The sequence below is a fragment of the Callithrix jacchus genome, chromosome 9 (genome assembly GCF_049354715.1).
Source record: "Callithrix jacchus isolate 240 chromosome 9, calJac240_pri, whole genome shotgun sequence".
NCBI lineage: Eukaryota > Metazoa > Chordata > Mammalia > Primates > Cebidae > Callithrix > Callithrix jacchus.
In genome coordinates, this window is record NC_133510.1 from 115537269 (window position 1) to 115557087 (window position 19819).

At 45.6% G+C, this 19819-nt stretch overlaps 1 protein-coding gene across 9 annotated transcripts in view; it reads left to right on the forward strand.

Annotated features, from left to right (window-relative positions):
* The first annotated feature begins 527 nt into the window (after positions 1-527).
* The window catches only part of RPH3A (rabphilin 3A), a 341396-nt gene continuing 322104 nt past the window's right edge, over positions 528-19819 (forward strand). For 8 of the 9 annotated variants that reach the window (XM_078337362.1, XM_078337365.1, XM_078337364.1 and 5 more), the window contains exon 1: positions 528-824. The gene's annotated coding sequence lies outside the window, so the exon portion shown is untranslated. The remainder of the gene's footprint in view (positions 825-19819) is intronic. The other variant, XM_035257703.3, reaches the window with a different exon arrangement.

A 19819-nucleotide genomic window follows, 5' to 3' on the forward strand; every position in this document is an offset into this window, starting at 1 on the left:
TTGAGGATCCTTAGAAGAGGGGACAAGTGTTTCCAGTATAGGAACAGCAAGAGCAATTGCCCCAGGGGGCAACGGCCTCTGTGATTTGGGGAACAGCAACATGAGGGAATAATTGATGGGGAGGGAGGGGTGTGTGAAGGGGTTCTGCCTGCACCCTTAGTGAAACCCAACTGTAGAAGGGGTAGTGGAGGAGGGAGAGAGGTGATGGAGGAGGCAGAGGAATGGTGGGGGAGGGAGAGGGATGGTGGGGGAAAGAGAGGGGTGGTGGAGAAGAGAGAGGGGTGGTGGAGAAGAGAGAGGGGTGGTGGAGGAGGAAAAGGGGGAGGAGGAGGGAGAGAGGTGGTGGAGGAGGAAGAAAGTGATGAAGGTGGAGCAGGGTGGGGGGTGATGGAGGAGGGAAGGGGGTGGAGGTGGAGGAGAGAGGGGGTGGGAGAGGGAGTGATGAAGGTGGAGGAGGGTGAGGAGGTGGGGGAGGAGGAAGAAGGGGTGATGAAGGTGTAGGTGGGAGAAGGGGTGGTGAAAGTGGAGGAGGGAGAGCGAGGAAGGAGAGTGGAAGGGAGGTGGACAAGGGAGAGGGGTGGTGGAGGAAGGCGGCAGTGGTGTTCCTAACCCTTGATCTTGGTTTGTTAACCCTTTCTGAGCTTCCCTCTGGTGGGGGGATGAGGATCGCTGGCTGTTCCCACGTTTAAGGGCAGAGCCGGGTAGAGGGTAGTGTTGGTGCTCGAGGGTCACGCGCGGGTGGCTTTGCCGCGGTGGTGGCAGCGGTCACAGAGGCGACACCGCTGGAGGCGAAGGAGGGACCGGCCCACCGACGCTGCGGGCGGGTAAGGCGGGCGGGGGCTGCAGCCACCAGGTCTTGCCCTCGTAAGCTGCAGCACGCGCTGTCGTGGGGGTCGCGTGGGGGTGCGGCGGGGATGCGGGATGCGGGATGCTGCCTCCTGGAATGGGGCTGCTGGAGCCGGAGGATGCGCTAGAACGGGGGTAGGGCCATGAGGGACTTGGGGGCTGGGTGATGGCGCAGGACCCACGCTATCCTCTGGGATTTTGAGGGACGGGTCCCGGCAGGGCTCCCCAACGTGGCTGCTCCTGCGAGAGGGGAACAGGTGGTCGCGGGTGGCTGCAGCGAAGGCAGGTCCTCTCTGGTAGTCACGGGGTGTCTGGATGTGGAGCCGACTGGGACCCTGGGACCTCCTTTTCTGGAGCCGTCTGGGACCCCGGGTCAGGCTTTGCTCAAGGGTCTTTCAAAGGAATAGGAAGATGGGAGACTTAGAAAGTGCTGAAATCTGGGCACTAGAGAGACAGTGTATCTGATTTTTACCCCCATCTGCACTCCCACCCCAGGTCATGGCACGTTCCCAGGATCAAGGTTTCCATAGTCAATCAGAGGGTGTCTCCACCCCCCACCCCACCCCATCCCGACAGTATCCTAGTATTTCACCTCCTAAACCAGGGGTTGCAAACTCAGATGCACCCAGGGCCAGGTAGATGCACAATGGTCCCAACTCTTACCTGGTTTCAACTATGTACCAGGCGCTGTCTGGAGTCATTCATTCATTGAATCCTCACCACCCCTGTGAACTTGCTACTTGTGATGACCCTGATTTTACAGATAGGGAAGCAGGTAGGCAAGGTGCAAGGCACTTGCCCAAGATCACATGAGTAGCAAGTGCCAAGTCAGGATGGGACTCCAGGCAGGTGGCTCCAGAGTTCCTGGCTCGTAACCAGGGTCCTGTGCTGAGCAGATGGGCTGTGGGAATCACCGGGAGCCCGACCAGGGAGACTTAGGGCTGCCAGGCAGGAATGCAGACCCTGTGTGGCCAGTCTCCAATTTCTTGAGAAACCAAAAGTTAGGACTTTGAAGTAACATCACTTTTAGATTTGGGCAATTTAAACTTAAAAACACTCATTATAGTGAAAAGTTTCAAACAGACACAAAAGGAGAGAAAATATTATAATAAAAATATTTTTTGGTCCTGGTACAGTCACTCATGCCTGTAATCCCAGCACTTTAGGAGGATTGCTTGAGGCCAGGAGTTTGCGACCAAGCTGGGTAGTAGAGCAAGACCCCATTTCTACCAAAAAAAAGAAAAAGAAAAAGAAAAAGAAAAAGAAAAAGAGATTAGCCTGGTGTGGTGGCCTGTGTCAGTAGCCCTAGCTATTCTGGAGGCTGATGGGGGATGATTGCTTGAGCCCAGGAGTTCGAGGCTGCAGTGACCTGTGATAGGACCACTGTATTCCAGTCTGGGTGACAGAGGGAGATCTTGCCTTAAATAAATAAATAAATAAGTTTTAAGACCACAATGTGAGCTAAATAAAGCATGCCCAGTGGCCACTTCTTTCCTACAGACCTCTGGCTGTTCACTGTCCTCATCTAAACCTTGGCTACTCAAAGTGTGGTCCTGGACACAGCAACAGCATTGGCATCACCTGGGAGCTGGTGAGAAATGCTGAATCTCAGGCCTCACCCCAGACCTGCTGAATTAGACTCTGGATTTTAATGAGACCTCCCAGGTCATCCACATACATGTTAAAGTTCGAGAAGCACTGTTCTAGTTCACTTTGCCTGGTCAACTTTTATCAGCTTCCCTCCTGAAAATTTTCTTGCTTTCTTCCTGGGTTCTTTTTTTTGTTTTTTGAGATGGAGTCTTGCTCTGTCACCCAGGCTGGAGTGCAGTGGCATAATCTCTGCTCACTGCAGCCTTCTGAGTTCAAGCAGTTCTCGTGCGTCAGCCTCTGAGTAGCTACAGGCATACTGTACCATGATGCCCGGCTATTTTTTTTTTTTGAGACAGTTTCGTCTCTGTCACCCAGGCTGGAGTGCAGTGGCTCCATCTCAGTTCACTGCAAACTCCACCTCCCAGGTCCAAGCGATTCTCCAGTTTCATCCTCCTGATTTGCTGGGATTACAGGCATGTGGCACCAGGCCTGGCTAATTTTTGTATTTTTAGTAGAGACAGGGTTTCATCATGTTGGCCAGGCTGGTCTCTCACTCCTGACTTCAGGTGATCCACCTGCCTTGGCCTCCCAAAGTGCTGGGATTACAGGTGTGAGCCACCGCACCCAGCCCTGAGTTATTTTCACACCTCTGAAACTCAGATCTGGCCCCAGAGAATTTGGTGGAGGGAAGAATGTCTTTTGGAAGGTGTGGCTAAACAATAAAAATGACAGTGTTCACACAAGTCTCACTCTTGCCAGGGCCCTGAGCTATTCTTTTCTTCTTCATTGTATTTTTTTCAATACTTTTTTTTTGGCAGTCTCTCTCTGTCACCCAGGCTGGAGTGCAGTGGCGTGAAAATGGCTCATTGCAGCCTCAGCCTCCAGGGCTCATGCGTTCCTTCTGCCTCAGTCTCCCGGGAAGCTAGTAACACAGGCATGCACCACTGTAACTGGAAGAGAGTCCCATCCAGATCCCAGGAGAGGGTTCTTGGATCTCACGTGAAAAAGAATTCGGGATGAGTCCATAGAATAAACTGAAAGCAGGTTTATTAACAGAGTAAAGGCATAAAGAATGGCGGCTCCATAGCCAGAGCAGCAGCGTGGGCTGCCCAGTTGCTTATACTTCTTGTTACTTCTTGATTATATGGTGAACAAGGGGCAGATTATACATGAGTTTTCTAGGAAAGGGGTAGGCAATTTCCAGAACTGAGGATTCCTCCCCTTTTTTAGAAAATGTAGGGAAGTTGCCATGGCATTTGTAAATTGTCATGGTGCTGTGAATGTGTCTCCCAGCATGCTAATGCATTGTGATTAGCATATTATAATGAGCAGTGGAGATGATCAGAGGTCACGTTGGTCGCCATCTTGGTTTTGGTGTGTTTTGGCTGGCTTCTGTACTGTATGCTATTTCATCAGCAAGGTCTTTGTGACCTGTATCTTGTGCCGATCTCCTATCTCATCCTATGACTTAGAATGCCTAACCTCCTGGGAATGCAGCCCAGTAGGTCTCAGCCTTATTTTCCCCAGCCCCTAGTCAAGATGGAGTTGCTGTGGTTCGAATGCCTCTGACAACGTCATGCCCAGCTAAGTTTTTGATTTTTTTTTTTTTTGTAGAGATGGGGCCTCGCTTTGTTGGCCAGGCTGGTCTTGAACTCCTGGGTTCAAGCAATCCTCTCACCTCAATCTTCCAAAGTGCTAAAATTACAGGTCTGAACCACCATGCCTGGCCTAGTCTTCAAGTGTTTTTTAGGAGCCGTGACTCTGTCTTCCTCATTCTTGTGTCCCCACATGTCACACATACTGCATTTCACATAATGATATTCAGTAAGTACTGAATCAAATGTAATTAACTCAAGTAAAGTAGAGATTCAGTCTCTTAGACACTCACCTCAGGCAAGAAATCTCTCTTCCCCTCTGAGTTATAATGGAAGTCACTGTTTTCAAGCTTGTAGGATAAAGAGCAGCACAGACTCTGACATGGGACAGCTTTGTTTTCGTTGCTGCCACCCCTCAATTCAAAGTCATTTTGTCCTTATATGGGTGTCAAGCAGCTAGGAAAATGGGCCCAGTATGAGGCAGTTTCAAACAGTACAGCTCTTTATTACGCAAAGGTAACAGGGTTTCTCACAGCACGACCCCAGCAATAGTGGCTGTCTGTGACTGTTACCTCAGAGCCAGGGAAGAAAACAAGCTTTCAAGGGTTTGAGTCAATCAAAGGGTGCTACTGACTTCACTTTTTGCTAGGGGGCCAGAATCTTTTGAGGGGCAAAGCTAGAATTCCAGCAACTAATAATGAATCTTAAAAACCAACAAAAGAAAACAAAAATCTTCCTGAGAAACCAACCCAAAACAAAACAGCAAAAACGGAATGTAGAGAAATCTGGGCAGATCTACAGAAGATTACAGATCTTTGGGAGGTAGAATGGCTAGAACTGCATTTCGGTATTTTGCTTCTACCTGAAGCAAAACATGGCCTGAGAAGGACTCAGTGATGTGCTCCATGAATTTCATCATTAGGAACTGATGGGCTCAATAGGCTCCTATTGCAAAAATGTGAACATAGCAACCACTCACATGTTAGTCTGAATTAGCAAGTTTCTGACAGCTGGTGAAGCAAGAGCAGCTGCAAACAAACCTCTTGAGCTTCAAATGGAGAAGGAAGTGGTAATTTTATTTGGCCGGGACCTGTGGCAGGCATAGATGCCTCAATAACTAAGCTCCCTGATGAAGAAAATCCTGGCCCTTTTAAAGGCTCACAATCTAACACATCTAAGAGGTGCACATGTGAGAGAGTCGTGATTGATTTAGCAAGCATGGTGAACGTGACCAGATGGGGTCTTGAGTGGTTGAATAAGAGCAGTGCCTTTTGGGATAAGGTTCCTCCATACCATGCCTGTGATCTATAGATAGAATTGTGGTTAGGAGTAGGGGGTTTAATTTTTAACCTCCAGATCTGGCCAGCGGCGCCAACCGGTTCTTCCACTGACCTCATCTGGCTGACTTTTCACTTTCATTTCCTCCTTTTCTCCAAACACGAGCTGAGAGAAGGGGGCCTCCTTCCTCCCTGGGAGTTGCAAAGCCAATTGCTTACAGGGTCCAGGCATGAAATGTTAACAACTGAAGCAGGCAAAGCCCGAAAACACGAGTGGTGGGATGTAGTGAGCTGGGAACGCATGCTCCATCTACAGGGAGCAGCAGCAACGCAGCTCTGGGTGGTCCTTACCGTGAAAAATTACAGGTTCAAAGTTACTGCCTGTTTTCGGAAGTTAGAAATCTAGATTTTTACATGAAATCTTCCAATTAAAAAGTGTAAACAATTACTTTATTCTTTTACTAGTTCTTAATCTTTCTTCATCATAGGTTCCTCTGAAAATCTGCGTAAAGCTATTGTGCTTGGGAAACTACAGCACACATACTTTTTTTGTATACAATTTCAGGAGATTCACAGACAGGAACCCCCCAATCTCACGGTGTCAAAAGGGCAGGAGGGGTGCCTGCCCCGGTGGCTATACTTTCCGAGAGAGGATCTGATTGGTTGGATTTACCCCAATCAAATAGGTCACACTTCTATTGGGCAGAGTTTCATTTGGGGTCTCCCCCTCATGTTCTAATTGATTGCTTTTGGCTTGAGCATCGATTCTTGAGTCCCATAGCGACCACAGAATGCAGAGCTGGCTTCACCAAAAGCACGGCGGGAACAGACCTTTCTGAACAAAGTATCCCAGGAATTACGTTTCTCAGAATTAAACTGTGGGCACCGGTATCCTCTAAACTTTATGAACTGCGCTCCAGAATGCCTCCTCCCTTACCTTCTCTTCCTTAATTCTCACCATTTGGAAAATTCCTCTCGCTCCTTTTCATCTTCCCTCTTGTATTAAAAAAAAATTCTGGTACAGTCGTTACATTTCATTTTTATGATCTTGTTTTAGAGATTAGCTGTATTTCCTCAAAGTTCTACAACTACATAGTTTAAGTCAGATTATAACATATCTATAACTTAGTTTCTGTTCCTCTGTTCCCGCTCCATCCCTAGAAACAACTACTGCCAGCTTCCCTAGCTGTCTCTTTTCTTTTCTTTCTTCTTTTTAATTTTTTTTTTGAAGACAGGTTTCACTCTGTCACCCAGGCTCTAGTGCAGTGGTGTGATCATGGCTCACCGTAGCCTTGATCTCTTGGGCTCAAGCCATCCTCCTGCCTCAGCCTCCTGAGTAGCTGGGAGCAGGCGTGCACCACCAGAACCAGCCAAGTTGTTTCTTAATTGCATTCCCCCATATTCATATTTCTAATCTCGATTTTGACGTATTTCCAGTAACTTCATTCACTCTCTAACTGACTCATTCATTATCTGATTAAGTAAACACATATACATCTACTATGGGCTAAGGGCTGTGCTGGGTGCTATGGATAGAGAGACGAGCAAAAACACATGCAGTGTCTATTTCTATCTCTATCTTTCTCTGTCAGTTTCTTTGTCTTCCTATCTGTCTCTCATTCACTGGTTCTATCTCTTTGCCTCTCTTTGTTTCAATCATTTTGTTTCTATTCTCTGCCTCCCTCTCCATGTCTTTCTGGATTTAACATAAAATGCTCTCTTTTTCTCTATCTCTGTCTTTCTATATCTCCACCCCCTGTCTTTCCCATCTCCCACACCCTTCTTAAAAGAGCGTGACTATGAAAGGGTCCCTCCTAGGTGAGGCCATTTTTAACCAAGGACTTAGCAGACGCTTTTGTCTTGTCTTTTGTACACAGTATTTGAGGGTGGGGGCAAGGTGAGGAAGTTAGCTGGTTTGCACTTTAATGTAGTTTAGTCAAGATAGTCTTTTTATGAACGAATCTGTGCAGATTGGTTTGCAAGATGTGACTCAGATATCAAATCCCTACACTGTCAAAGCATTAATGGATTGGGAAGGTAAATTATAGAAGAGTGTTTTCCTGTAGGAATTACACTGACATTCAAAATTAACTTTTCTTGATACTGAGTCCACTGCATTCCACACTGGCTTTGGGGGGAACATTTAAATCCAAGTTCTTGGTGAGTGCTCTAATAGACAAGAACAGCGGTAATTAAATCAGACCCAAAAATTGTTTCTTGGCACTTCCTGCAAGTTTTCTTATCTTGGGGAATATTAGTGAGGAAGAATGTTCAGCAGAGTTATATTAGTCTGTTCTCATTCTGCTAATAAAGACATACCTGAGACTGGGTAATTTATAAAGGAAAGAGACTTAATTGACTCATGGTTCCGCATGATTGGGAGGCCTCACTATCATGGTGGAAGAGCAAGGGACGTCTTACATGGTGGCAGGCAAGAGAGAGAGCATGTGCAAGGGACCTCCCCTTTATCAAACCATCAGATCTCATGAGACTTATTCACTATCATGAGAACAGCATGGGAAAGACTCGCCCCCATGATTCAATTACCTCCCATTGGGTCCTTCCCACAACATGGGAATTGTGGGAGCTGTAATTCAAGATTTGGGTGGGGACACAGCCAAACCATATTAAGTGTCTTGATGAAATTAAGATTATGAGATTATTAAGCCTTAATGGAAATGAGTAGGTCCACAAATGACTCAAAATATTTGGGGGGGGGGCAGCAGTAGGAAAGTAGGTAGCTTGGGAAGTGTTTTAGGATTTTTCTTCTCTTCCTTCCATTCTTCCTTTCTTCCTCCTTTCCCTCTTTCTTTTCCATTTCCCTTTCTCTTTTGTTTTCCTTCCCTCTATACTATCCCTGGGTTAGTAATCTCTTGTGGTTGGACCAAAGCTGAACTGACACTGAAGACACATGAGTTCGATCCCACTTCTGCTGCTCAGCAGCGACGTGACCTTGTGAAAGTTACTCAACTTCTCTGGGCTTAGTTCCTTTTTCTGTTGAATAAGACATTTGAACCAGATGACCTCTAACGTTTTTCCCAGATCTAAGCTTCCTCGACATACCCACCAAAAATGTTTACATTTTAATATGTATTTTTTTCTTGTGGTAAAGGGGGCAAACCCATTAAACAATTTGGAAAACATCAAAAAAGAATAAGTGAAAACTATCCATAATTCCATCATCCAAAGAGCCGATGTGAACACTTCAGGGCAATTGTCTTTGTCTTTTTTTGATATATGATTTTCACAAATCATGGTTGTTTATATTGTGCACAACAGTTTTGTATCTTTTTAAATTTCTTCCTAAGCATGTCTCTATGTCTTGCCTGTCTTCATGAAAATTACGATTATTATCATTTTTTAGAGATAGGGTCTCGCTCTGTCACCCAGGCTGGAGTGCAGTGGTTCAATCATAGCTCACTGCAGCCTCCAAAGTGTTGGGATTGCTTGACCCCTCCTGGGCTCGAGCAATCCTCCCATGTCAGCTTCCCAAAGTGTTGGGATTACAGGCGTGAGCCACCATGCCTGGTCATGAACAACATTTGTTTTTTTTTTTGTTTTGTTTTGCTTTGAAACAGGGTCTCCCTCTGTTGCTCAGGCTGAAGTGCAGTGTCCTGATCATAGCTTACTGCAGCCTTGACCTCCCGGTCTTAAACAATCCTTCCACCTCAAGTAGCTAGGACTATAGGCATGTACCACCATGTCCAGCTAGCTTCTTTTTTTTTTTGTATTTTTGTACAGATGGGGTTTCACTATGTTGCCCAGGCTGGTCTTGAATCCTGGGTTGAAGTGATCCACCTCCCTCAACCTCCAAATGTACTGGGATTACAGGTGTGAGCCTGGCCACAAACAATGTTTCTTTTTTTTGAGATGAAGTTTTGATCTCGTTGCCCAGGCTGGAGTGCAATGGTGCAATCTTGGCGCACCACAACCTCCACTTCCCAGGTTCAAGCGATTCTCCTGCCTCAGCCTCCTGAGTAGCTGGGATAACAGACATGTGCCACCACACCCAGCTAATTTTGTATTTTTTGTAGAGATGGGGTTTCTCCATGTTGGTCAGCTGGTCTCGAACTCCTGACCTTAGGTTATCTGCCCACCTTGGCCTCCCAAAATGCTGGGATTACAGGCGTGAGCCACCATACCCTGCAAACATTTTTACTGGGTATGTAATATTTCATTGAGCAGTCATGTCTGGATTACATAACCACTCCCTGGTTGGCAGACATTTTGGTTGATGTCAGCTTTTCTCTTTTATGGCTACTTGTGATATCTTCGTTCCCGAATATTTCTGCATCTTTTTATTTTCCTTGAGTGTATGGCTCTTTCAATGGTTCTATTTGTGTTTCCTGGCAAACATGGATAAATGCCCCAGAAACTTGCTGGGTGGGTGGCTTCGTGAATTTTCCCTGGAATTAAAACTTACTTTGCCTCACATAACTGAACTGACTGTATGTCAGAGGGAGGACAGTGGCTGGAAGGTAACTCTGACTTTCATGCTTTATGAAGTCCTAAGTAGCCTGCAGCCTCACTTCTTTTAGGTATGACCTAATTTTCACTCAGTACTTTTGTCTGCATGGCCAGTAATGACATCATCATCAACAACAATAATAACAGCTACTGTTTTAAGAGTTTATTCAGTAGTGCCAGGTATCGTCCACTGTCTCATTCCATCCTCACAATAGCCCCTCTGAAGTCAACATTTTCTTTTCTTTTCTTTTTTTTGAGGCAGAGTCTCCCTCTGCCACCCAGGCTGGAGTGTAGTGTTGCCATCTCAGCTCACTGCAACCTCTGCCTCCCAGGTTCAGGTGATTCTCCTGCCTCAGCCTCCTGAGTAGATGGGATTACAGGCATGCGCCACCACGCCCAGCTACTTTTTTTGTATTTTTAGTAGAGATGGGGTTTCTCCATGTTAATCAGATTGGTCTCGAACCCCCGACCTCAGGTGATCCACCCTCCTTTGCCTCCTAAAGTGCTGGGATTACAGGCATAAACCACTGCACCCGGCCAATGTTTTCAACATTTTGCAGATGAGAAAACTGAGGCACAGAGAGGTTGAGTTCTTTTTCCCAAGATCAGATAAGGTATAGGATTTGCACCAAGTTTCTCTTTATCCAAGAATTTGACCTCTGAAGTGCTGGATTTCTCCCCTTGCCCCCATATTCACTCTCCTAGAAACATCTGTAATTAAAAAAAGAAAAAGAAGAAGAAAAGGAAGAGATTGATAAAAGAATGGAAGGAAGAAGGAACCATCCTTTGCATTTCCCTAATGTCTAGAGGCGGCTCTGCATTAAAAGCCAGGAGACTTGGGTTCCTCTTCTAGCCTTACTATTCAATTGCTGTGTAGCTTTGAGCAAACTACATCCCATATCCATGCCTCAGTTTATAACCTACAAAATTAAAAGGCTGGCCGTGTGCAGTGTCTCATGCCTGTAAGCCCTGCACTTTGGGAGGCCGAGGTGGGTGGATCACTTGAGGTCAGGAGTTTGAGATCAGCCTGACCAACATGGTGAAACACCGTCTTTACTAAAAATACAAAAATCAGCTGGGTGGTAGTGGCAGGCGCTGCAGTCTCAGCTACTTGGGAGGCCAAGTGAGGAAAATCGCTTGAGCCTAGGAGGTGGAGGTTGCAGTGAGCTGATATCACACTATTGCACTCCAGCCTGAGCAACAGAGTGCTAAATAAATTATAGAATTTCTATGGGCTCTGAGGCTCTTGAGATTCTCTGATCAACCCTAATTTGGTGGGAGGGGATTCAGAAGTGATTATGGCTGCAGAAAATGGGGAAACCAAGGCTCAAGGAAGTCTCCAGCATCACAGAAAACTATCAGGTCCTGTTGGGTCTTTCACGTGTAAATATCTGAGACTTTGTATTTTGGGGTCTCTTTAGGAATGGATTTATTGAAGCTTAAACACAAAAGGAGAATGGAGTTAAGAATATCTGGACACCATAGGAAACCCAAGAGCAGGAGCAAGGAAACCAGATGTTTCTGTTCATATCTACACTCCTGGCAGCATCACGCCTCTCACTCTGACCCTGCTACCTATGCTCCAGGGCCCGGGAAGTTGCTGGGTTTTCAGATATTTGACTCTGAACTGATACCTCCTGCCTTCATCTAGCAGAAAGAATCCGATTGGTCCAGCGGGGGTTACATGGTCTACTTCTGATCCATGGGGTGGAGGGGGAGAGGGATACCACAGGTGTCATTCCTGGGTGTGATGGCTGAGAAGTCCGGGGCAGAATTGCTTCATAGGAGCATACCCTTGGTGTGGCAAGAACTTCTGCAGTCATTATTAAGGATGGAGCTTTAAATTACTTACTTCCACTTTATGTGAAGTGGCTCACCCAGGAAGAAATTAACAAAACTGAGGAAGCCTAGGGGGAGCCAATTATTGTTTGAGACTTTGAAGTGTGCACTTGTGCTGAGGGATGGTGTATCAGTCAGGATTCTCTAGAGGGACAGGGTTAATAGGATAGATGTATATAAGGGAGTTTATTAAGGGGTATTGATTTGCACCATCACAAGGTGAAGTCTCACAATAGACCATCTGCAAGCGGAGAAGCAAGAAAGTCAGCCTGAGTCCCAAAACCTCAAAAGTAGGGGAGCCCACAGTGCAACCTTCAGTCAGTGGTCGAATACCCGAGAGCCCCTGGCAAATCACTAGTATAGGTCCAAGAGTCCAAAAGCTGAAGAACTTGGAGTCTGATGTTTGAAGGCAGGAAGCATCCAGTATGGGAGAAGAATGGAGGCCGGAAGACTCAGCCAGTCTAGTCTCTCCTCGTTCCCCTGCCTGTTTTTATCCTAGCCACTTGGGCAGCTGATTAGATGGCATCCACCCAGATTGAGTGTGGGTGTGCCTCTCCTAGTTCACTGGCACAAATGTTAATCTCCATTGGCAACACCTCACAGACACACCCAAGAACAATACTTTGCATCCTTCAATCCAATAAAGTTGGCACTCAATATTAACCATCACAGACCGTGATTATAGTAAGTTTCAGTCAAGTTTTCTTTGATGATTTCCCACATAGTGATATTCACTAAGGGAGACTTCCCAGTTGAAAACTTGTATGTCCTCATCACTGCACACTGAATCTCATTTCTTGAAAAGGTTTTGCTGGGTGCGGTGGCTCACACCTGTAATCCCAGCACACTGGGAGGCCAAGATGAGCAGATCACTTGAAGTCAGGAGTTCAAGACCAGCCTGGCCAACGTGGTGAAACCCTGTCTCTACTAAAAATACAAAAATTAGCCAGGCATGGCGTGGCACATGCCTGTAGTTCCTGCTACTTGGGAGGCTGAGGCAGGAGAATCGCTCGGATCCGGGAGGCGGAGTTTACAGTGAGCTGAGATCTCACACCACTGTACTCCAGCCTGGTGGCTAAAATGGCCAGGCAGTGCACTTGTGTGCTGAAAGGAGTGTTCTAGAGAATCAACACACCTCAAATCCTGATGTTGGGATTCAATAGGGACAAAGAGCCCTCGAGATAAGTAGAACTCAAACTTTAGATTGTTTAGAAACTGCCCAGGGTGCTTGTTGAAATGCAGATTCCTGGATCCCCCAAAGATTCTGTGGGTCCAAGGAGGTGGAGGTGTGGATCAGGAGCCTGTATTTTTAGCAAGTGCCCCAAGGTAAGTCTCATGCTGGTAGTCTGATACATATTACTACTTTTCATATATAAAAAGAAGAAAAAAGATCAGTGAGATTCTTCCCCAATGAAATCTGATGTGTCATATAGAGGTTGAGCTGCTTCAGGTGATGCAGCAGGTGAGAGGCTCAGAGTTCTCTCCATTCTACCCTGTGCTGTGCCCTCCATGCTTGTATTAATGCAGCTACTATTTATTTATTAGCTTCTGGAGGTATTGGGGACAAAGTATGAATAAAATAAACCAAATTCCAGTCCTCATGGGATTCTTCTACCTGCAGGGAAGGCAGGCAATAAACAAATTAGCTAATAAGTAACTTGCAGGTTGTGCTAAGTGCTGTGAAGGCAAATATAGCTATGGGGAGGGGACAGAAATACTGGAAGGGGGAAAAAGGCATTTGAGCAAGGACCTGAATGCAGTGAGAGAGGAAGGCATGAGAAGACTTGTGGGGAAAATGTTCCAGGAAGAAGGCATGGCAAGGGTGAAGGCTATGAGTTTGGAATAAGCTAAGCGTGTTCTAAGAAGACCAAGTAGGGGAATGAAGCTGGGGGAGTGTGCAGGCAGGTGAGTCGGAGCCAGGTCACATGCAGCCTTATCTATGACTTTGCACAGGCCCTGTGCATAGTAAGGTATTTATATTTCATTTTAGGAATGATGGAAACCATGTTTTCATGTAATCTTTCCAGTAATCCTATGAAGAACGTCCTACTGTTTATGGCCATTTTACAGTTAGGGAAACTGAGGCTTAGAGAGAGGAAGACATTCACAACTTCTAAGTGGGAATGTGAGGATTTGGACCTCAGGGTGACTTCAGAGGCTACTGCTCACTACCACACAATACCATCTCCTGGATATCTCAGGAGTCTAGCATCAAATTCCACATGGTAGATTCTTTACAGAGCTGTGGTAGGGTGCAGTGTGAAGTTATTTTGGCCATTTGCTAGTTGTTGTCTCTTCTTAGATTATGAATTTACATTTCTGAGCTATGTAAGATGAGAAGGCTATTTTCCTATCTAATTCATTTTATTGGGTTTTAAAGAAGAAGAAGAATAAATGCACTTTATAAACTATAAAATGCAACATAAATATGGTGAATCATTTCCACTGAGTTTGACTTAACCCTTGTTTCCTTTGAGAAAAACAAAAAAACCCTTCTGACTTCTGGAAATTTGAAACCTCATTGAGTCAACTCTTGGCTCAAAGGGAAATCACACTGAGATTATGAAATATCTAGAGAAAGATATAATAAAAATATGTATCAGTTTCTTTAGGATATAGCTAATGCAGTATGCAAAGGCAAATTCATAGTCTTAATACAGTTCCTCTTCTGAGAGTGAAGGTGTAACAACATAGTGACGACAATCATGAGCTCTGGAATCAGACTTGGATTTTAATCTAAGTTTTGTCACTTCTGAGCTATGTGATCTTGGATAATTGCTTAACCTCTCTAAGTCTTAGAGTTAGTCTGGTTTCATCATCTGGAAAATGGCAATGGTAGTAATCTACCTTACAGGATTTTGTACTGGCCGTTCCCTCTGCCTGGAACGTTTGTCTCGTGTGGTTGGCTCTCTTATTTTATTCTGGATTTTGCACAATATCACAGCCCCTTATGCTTTATTTTATTTATTTATTATTGCAAAATAAACTTTCTTTTTTTAAATTGCATTGCTTTATTTTTCTTTATCTCATTTATGACTTCCTGACTTTATATTGTATATTTATTTTTTGTTTGTTTCTTTCTATAGAGTCACCTATGTGAGAGTAGAGACTTTGTCTTGGTCATTGCTGAATCTCTGGGAACTAGAGCAGTTTTTGGCACACAGTTGATTTACTGCACACCTGTTGAATGAATGAGTGAGTGCATGGTGGGGCTGAGCAGAAGGCTGAGACAATGCATATAAGCGCTTAGCAGAGCACCTCACTCATTGTGAGCCCTTGGTGAATGTTGGAGGTTTGTTCTTGGCTTTGACTCCTCCTTACAAGGTGATGTATTAACAAATTTAGATTCTAATCTTCTTGAAGGAAAGAAAGGTGCCTTTCACAGTTCCATGTTTCCTGCTCATGTTAGGTGCATCGAGGTGGCTGAGTGAATGCTTTCATTGTGAGAACTAAGGTATATGGAAGTGAGATTAGTACCTTTATGATATCTGTTGTTCCTTTTATTGCTGGCACAATGAAGATGCTTTTGATCAGTATTTGTTGAGCAAATGAATGAACAAAAACAATCCTTTTATGCACACCATTAAATGGAGCAGACTGTGGAAATGTATTAGTCCATTCTTATGCTGCTAATAAAGATATTTCTGAGACTGAATAATTTATAAAGGAAAGGAGGTTTAATGAACTCACAGTTCCATGATATGGGGAGACCTCACAATCATGGTGGAACGTGAAAGAGGAGCAAAGGCACATCTTACATGATGACAGGCAAGAAAGCGTGTACAGGGGAACAACTGCCATGTATGAAACCATCAGATCTTGTGAGACTTAAGTGCCTTTTCTGGTCTGTGGGGCCTGTGGGTGTAGAACTAAACCCAGATCCCACTCTGCCCATGCCAAGAAGCCAGTGGATGTAGGAGGCAGATGGTAACCTGGCAATTAGACCACAGTGTGATATGTGGAGCTTCATAGGGGTGCTGAGAACATTCTAAAGGGGCTGCAATTCAGCTGGGGGAAACTGGAAGGGTACTTGGGGGTATAGACACCTTAAGTGAAATCTGAAGGATGAACAGAGATTAAACTGGGGGAGGAGAAAGGAGTGGGATGAGAGGGGGAGAGTCTTGCAGGCAGGAGGAACAGCATATGCAAAGGTCCTGAGGCAGGAAAAACACAGGGTTTCTGGTATGGATGGAAGAAGGGGACCAGGCTGGTAGAGGGGAGATTAATAGAATTATTGAGAGATGAGGCTGGAGGGGGAAGTGGGGACCAACCCAGGAGGGGTGGTACACCCAAAACTCCTGCCCAGGCCTCACTGCTCACTGGCCCACCTTACTCCTGCCTCTCGACTTTGTTCTTAGGCTTCCTCTTACAAACTATGCTTTCTCTCCTCCTTGGAGCTAACCAAATTCCCATAAACTTCAGCCCACTTAACTCCCCATCCCCAGCATCTGTCCTCAACTCTGCTGTTGCAACAAATAGAAACAACCCCTACTCTCTCAGTTTTAACCATCACGGCCTTCTTGCTGTTCTTTGAACACCTCCAAGAACATGCCCTGCCTCAGGGCCTTTGCACTGGCTGTTCCCTCAGCCTGGAATGCTCTTCCCTGGGAGATTTGCCTTGCTCTTCCATTTCCTCCAGGTCTCAAAACTCATGACACCTCCCCTGACCATCCTGTTTAACATGGCACCTCCTTTCACTTTCTAGCCATCTCTGACTTTCTTTCTTTCTTTTTAATCACAACAGTGAATACTGTATAAATCCATTAGTTCATTCATCTCTTGTCTGTCTCTCCTGCCCCCTGCACCATTTGCTCCATGAGGGCAGGGACCTTGTCTGTATCCCTGGTAAGTGGAACACAGAAGATGAATAATAAACATTGTGGAATGAAAAATAGTAAATTGTGCTGGCTCACGCCTGTAATCCCAACACTTTGGGAAGCTGAGGGGGGCAGATCACTTGAGGTCAGGAGTTCCAGACCAGCCTGGCCAATGTAGTAAAATCCTGTCTCTACTAAAAATACAAAAATTGGCTGGGCTTGATGGCACACACCTGTAATCCCAGTTACTTGGGAGGCTGAGGCAGGAGGATTGCTTGAACCCAGGATAGGGAGGTTGCAGTGAGCTGAGATCATGCCAATGTACTCCAGCCTGGGCAACAGAGCAAGACTCCATCTCAAAAAAAAAGTAAAAGAAAGATAATAATGGGGCCAGGCTCTGGGCCAGGCTCTGAGCCTCTTGGATCATAGACTTTAACCGATTTCATTTACGTGGCACTAATTTCTTCATTTATGATGATCAGCCATTAGTGTTGAGAAAAGAGTCTCAGAGAAGATAATGGATTTGCCTAGGGTCACAGAGCCAGTGAGTGGCACAGCTGGAGTGGCACTTCAATGTGGCTAATTCTGCTTAGCTCTCGCAGCCACCACCTTGGAAACCACCCTGCTGAATGGGGGTTCTGGTCTTGACTCAGTCACCTTTCACCCAGTGACTTTGAGCAGGTCCTTTCTCTCTGGCATGAGAATCCCATAAGCCGTAGAATACCAGAAAGCCCATGTTGTTTCTGTGAACCACAAAGGTAGCACAGCCCCCCCTCATTCTGTGAGTCCCCCAGTGGGGTGGACATCAGGGCTCAGTGTCATGGAAATGGCTTGTAGGGTGACTCCGATTTGGCTCAGGCTCAAGGCTGCATCGTTTTAGAGCTGAAACAGAGCACCTTAGGACCGCTGGATTAATTCGAATCGCATTTATTTTTTGTTCAACCCAAAGTGTGTTTGAAATAATTTTATTTAATTTCTATGTTTGAAAATTGAGAGATCTCACATAAAAATTCAGATTTCCAACTTCTCTTAAAATCTAAAAATAAGCATAGGTAGCAACACTTAGGTGATATTGAAGAGCACCTTTAAAAAAATTAATTAAGAGATGGGTCTCACTGTGTTGCCCAGGCTGGAGGGCAGTGGCGCAATCGTAGCTCACTTTGAAATCTTAGGCTCAAATGATCTTCCTGCCTCAGCCTCCCAAGTAGCTGGAACTACAGGCATGTGCCTTGCACTCCTGGCCTCAAGGGATCCTCCCACCTCAGCCTCCTGGGTAGCTGGTACCACAGGTCTGTGCCACCACACCCAGATAATTAATTTTTTTTGATAGAGATGGCGTCTTGCTATGTTGCCCAGGCTGGCATCAAAATCCTGGGTTCAATGATCCTCCCACCTCAGCCTCCTGAGTAGCTGGGACGAAGGTGTGTGCCACCACACCCAGATAATTAAAAATTTTAAGAGACGGGGGCCTTACTAGGTTACCCAGGCTGGTCTTGAACTCCTGGCCTCAAATGATCCTCCCACCTCAGCTTCTCAAAGTGTTGGGATTGCAGGTGTGAGCCAATGGGCATGTGCCTCCTTGTTTGCTCCCTGTCCCATGAACTTCTCTCATTTAGTGGTCCCTGTGGTCATTTGAGTGGGAGACCTCCGGTGAGTTTTATTTTATTTGAGCTGAACTTCAGTACCAGTTAGGCACAGGCTGTGACGGGCTGAACTTTTCGCTTTCAGAACAGCACCCAATAACTCAATCCTGGGCATGATGCCATGCTGGGCTGTTCTTACAGATGCTGTGGGAATCGTGTGGCTCCATTTCTGCACTCTGCATTGTTTTTGGTGATTTGTGCTCAGAAATGAAATCACTGCTTGGATACTGCTAGTCTACAGGGACAGATAACTCAGTAGAACTCCTCACCTGCCTTTGAAACAGTCTGATGGATTGTCGTTTATTTCTTTTCATCTGTGGTTTTATGTTCGTGGCTACTGCATTCTGAAGTCTTAATTCAGGAGCCCGAGCCAGGTCATCTAGTTAAAAACTTCCTGGCACATATTGCTATGGTAATTATAATCGTTCCTCAGTATCCCCAGGTGTTGGTTTTAGGACTCCCTTTGATACCCAAATCTGTGGGTTCTCAGGTCGCTGACATAAAATGGTGTGGTATTTGCATGTAACCTATACCTGCTACTTTAAATCACCTGCAGATTCTTTATAATACTTAATACAATGTAAATGCTATGTAAATAGTTGTTGTATTGTTGGCTGGGATTAGTGGCTCTTGCCTGTAATCCTAGCACTTTGGGAGGCTGAGGTGGGTGCATCCCTTGAGCCCAGGAGTTCAAGACCGGCCTGGGCAACATGGCGAAACCTTGTCTCTACCAAAAATACAAAACTTAGGCCAGTCTTATAACCTGGTCTCAACATAAGTAAATAAATAGATTAAAATAAAAATAAAAGTTGTTATACTGTATTGTTTTAAAATAGTTATTATTATTATTATTTTTTGAGATGGAGTCTCTGTCGCCCAGGCTGAAGTGCAGTGGTGTGATCTCGGCTCACTGAAACTTCTGCCTCCCAGGTTAAAGCAGCTCTCCTGCCTCGGCCTCCCAAGTAGCTGGGATACAGGCACATGCCACCATGCCTGGCTAATTTTTGTATTTTTAGTAGAGGCGGGGTTTCACCATGTTGGCCAGGCTGTCCTTGAACTTCTGACCTCAGGTGATATGCCTGCCTTGGCCTCCCAAAGTGCTGGGATTATGGGCATGAGCCACTGCCTCTGGCCACTGTATTAATTTTTATTTTGGAAAATTTTTGATCTGTGGTTGGTTGAATCTGTGGATGAACAACCTGCAGATACCGATGGCCGACTGTATATTCTTGGGTGCTGATTTTGAGTGCGTGTCTCCTTTGTGGCAGAGACAGTAATGTTCCTCAGGTGGTCCCAGTACTTCTCCATTCCCAGCCCCTTGTAATTAAGTGGGGCCATATGACTCATTCCTTTCAATGGGCTGTGAGCAGAAGGGGCATACAAAACCCCCAGGCCTAAGCATGAGAAAGCCCGTGTGAGTGCTCTGTGTGCTTGTTTCTGCTCTATGAAATCTGAAGGCCTCATGGTGAAAATATGGAATCAGGGTATCATTTGAACTTGGTGTTATGGTCTGAACATTGTGTCTCCCTAAATTTATATGTTGAAATTCTGGCACCCAACGTGATGTGAGGAGATGGGACTTTGGGAGTTGATTAGGACCTGAGTGTCCTTATGAATGGGATTAGTGCCATAATAAGAAGAGACACCAGAGAGCATGCTGCCTCTCTCTCTGCTCATGTGAGGTGACAACAAGAAGATGGTCATCTGCAAACCAGAAAGGGGATGCTCACCAGAACTCAATCTGT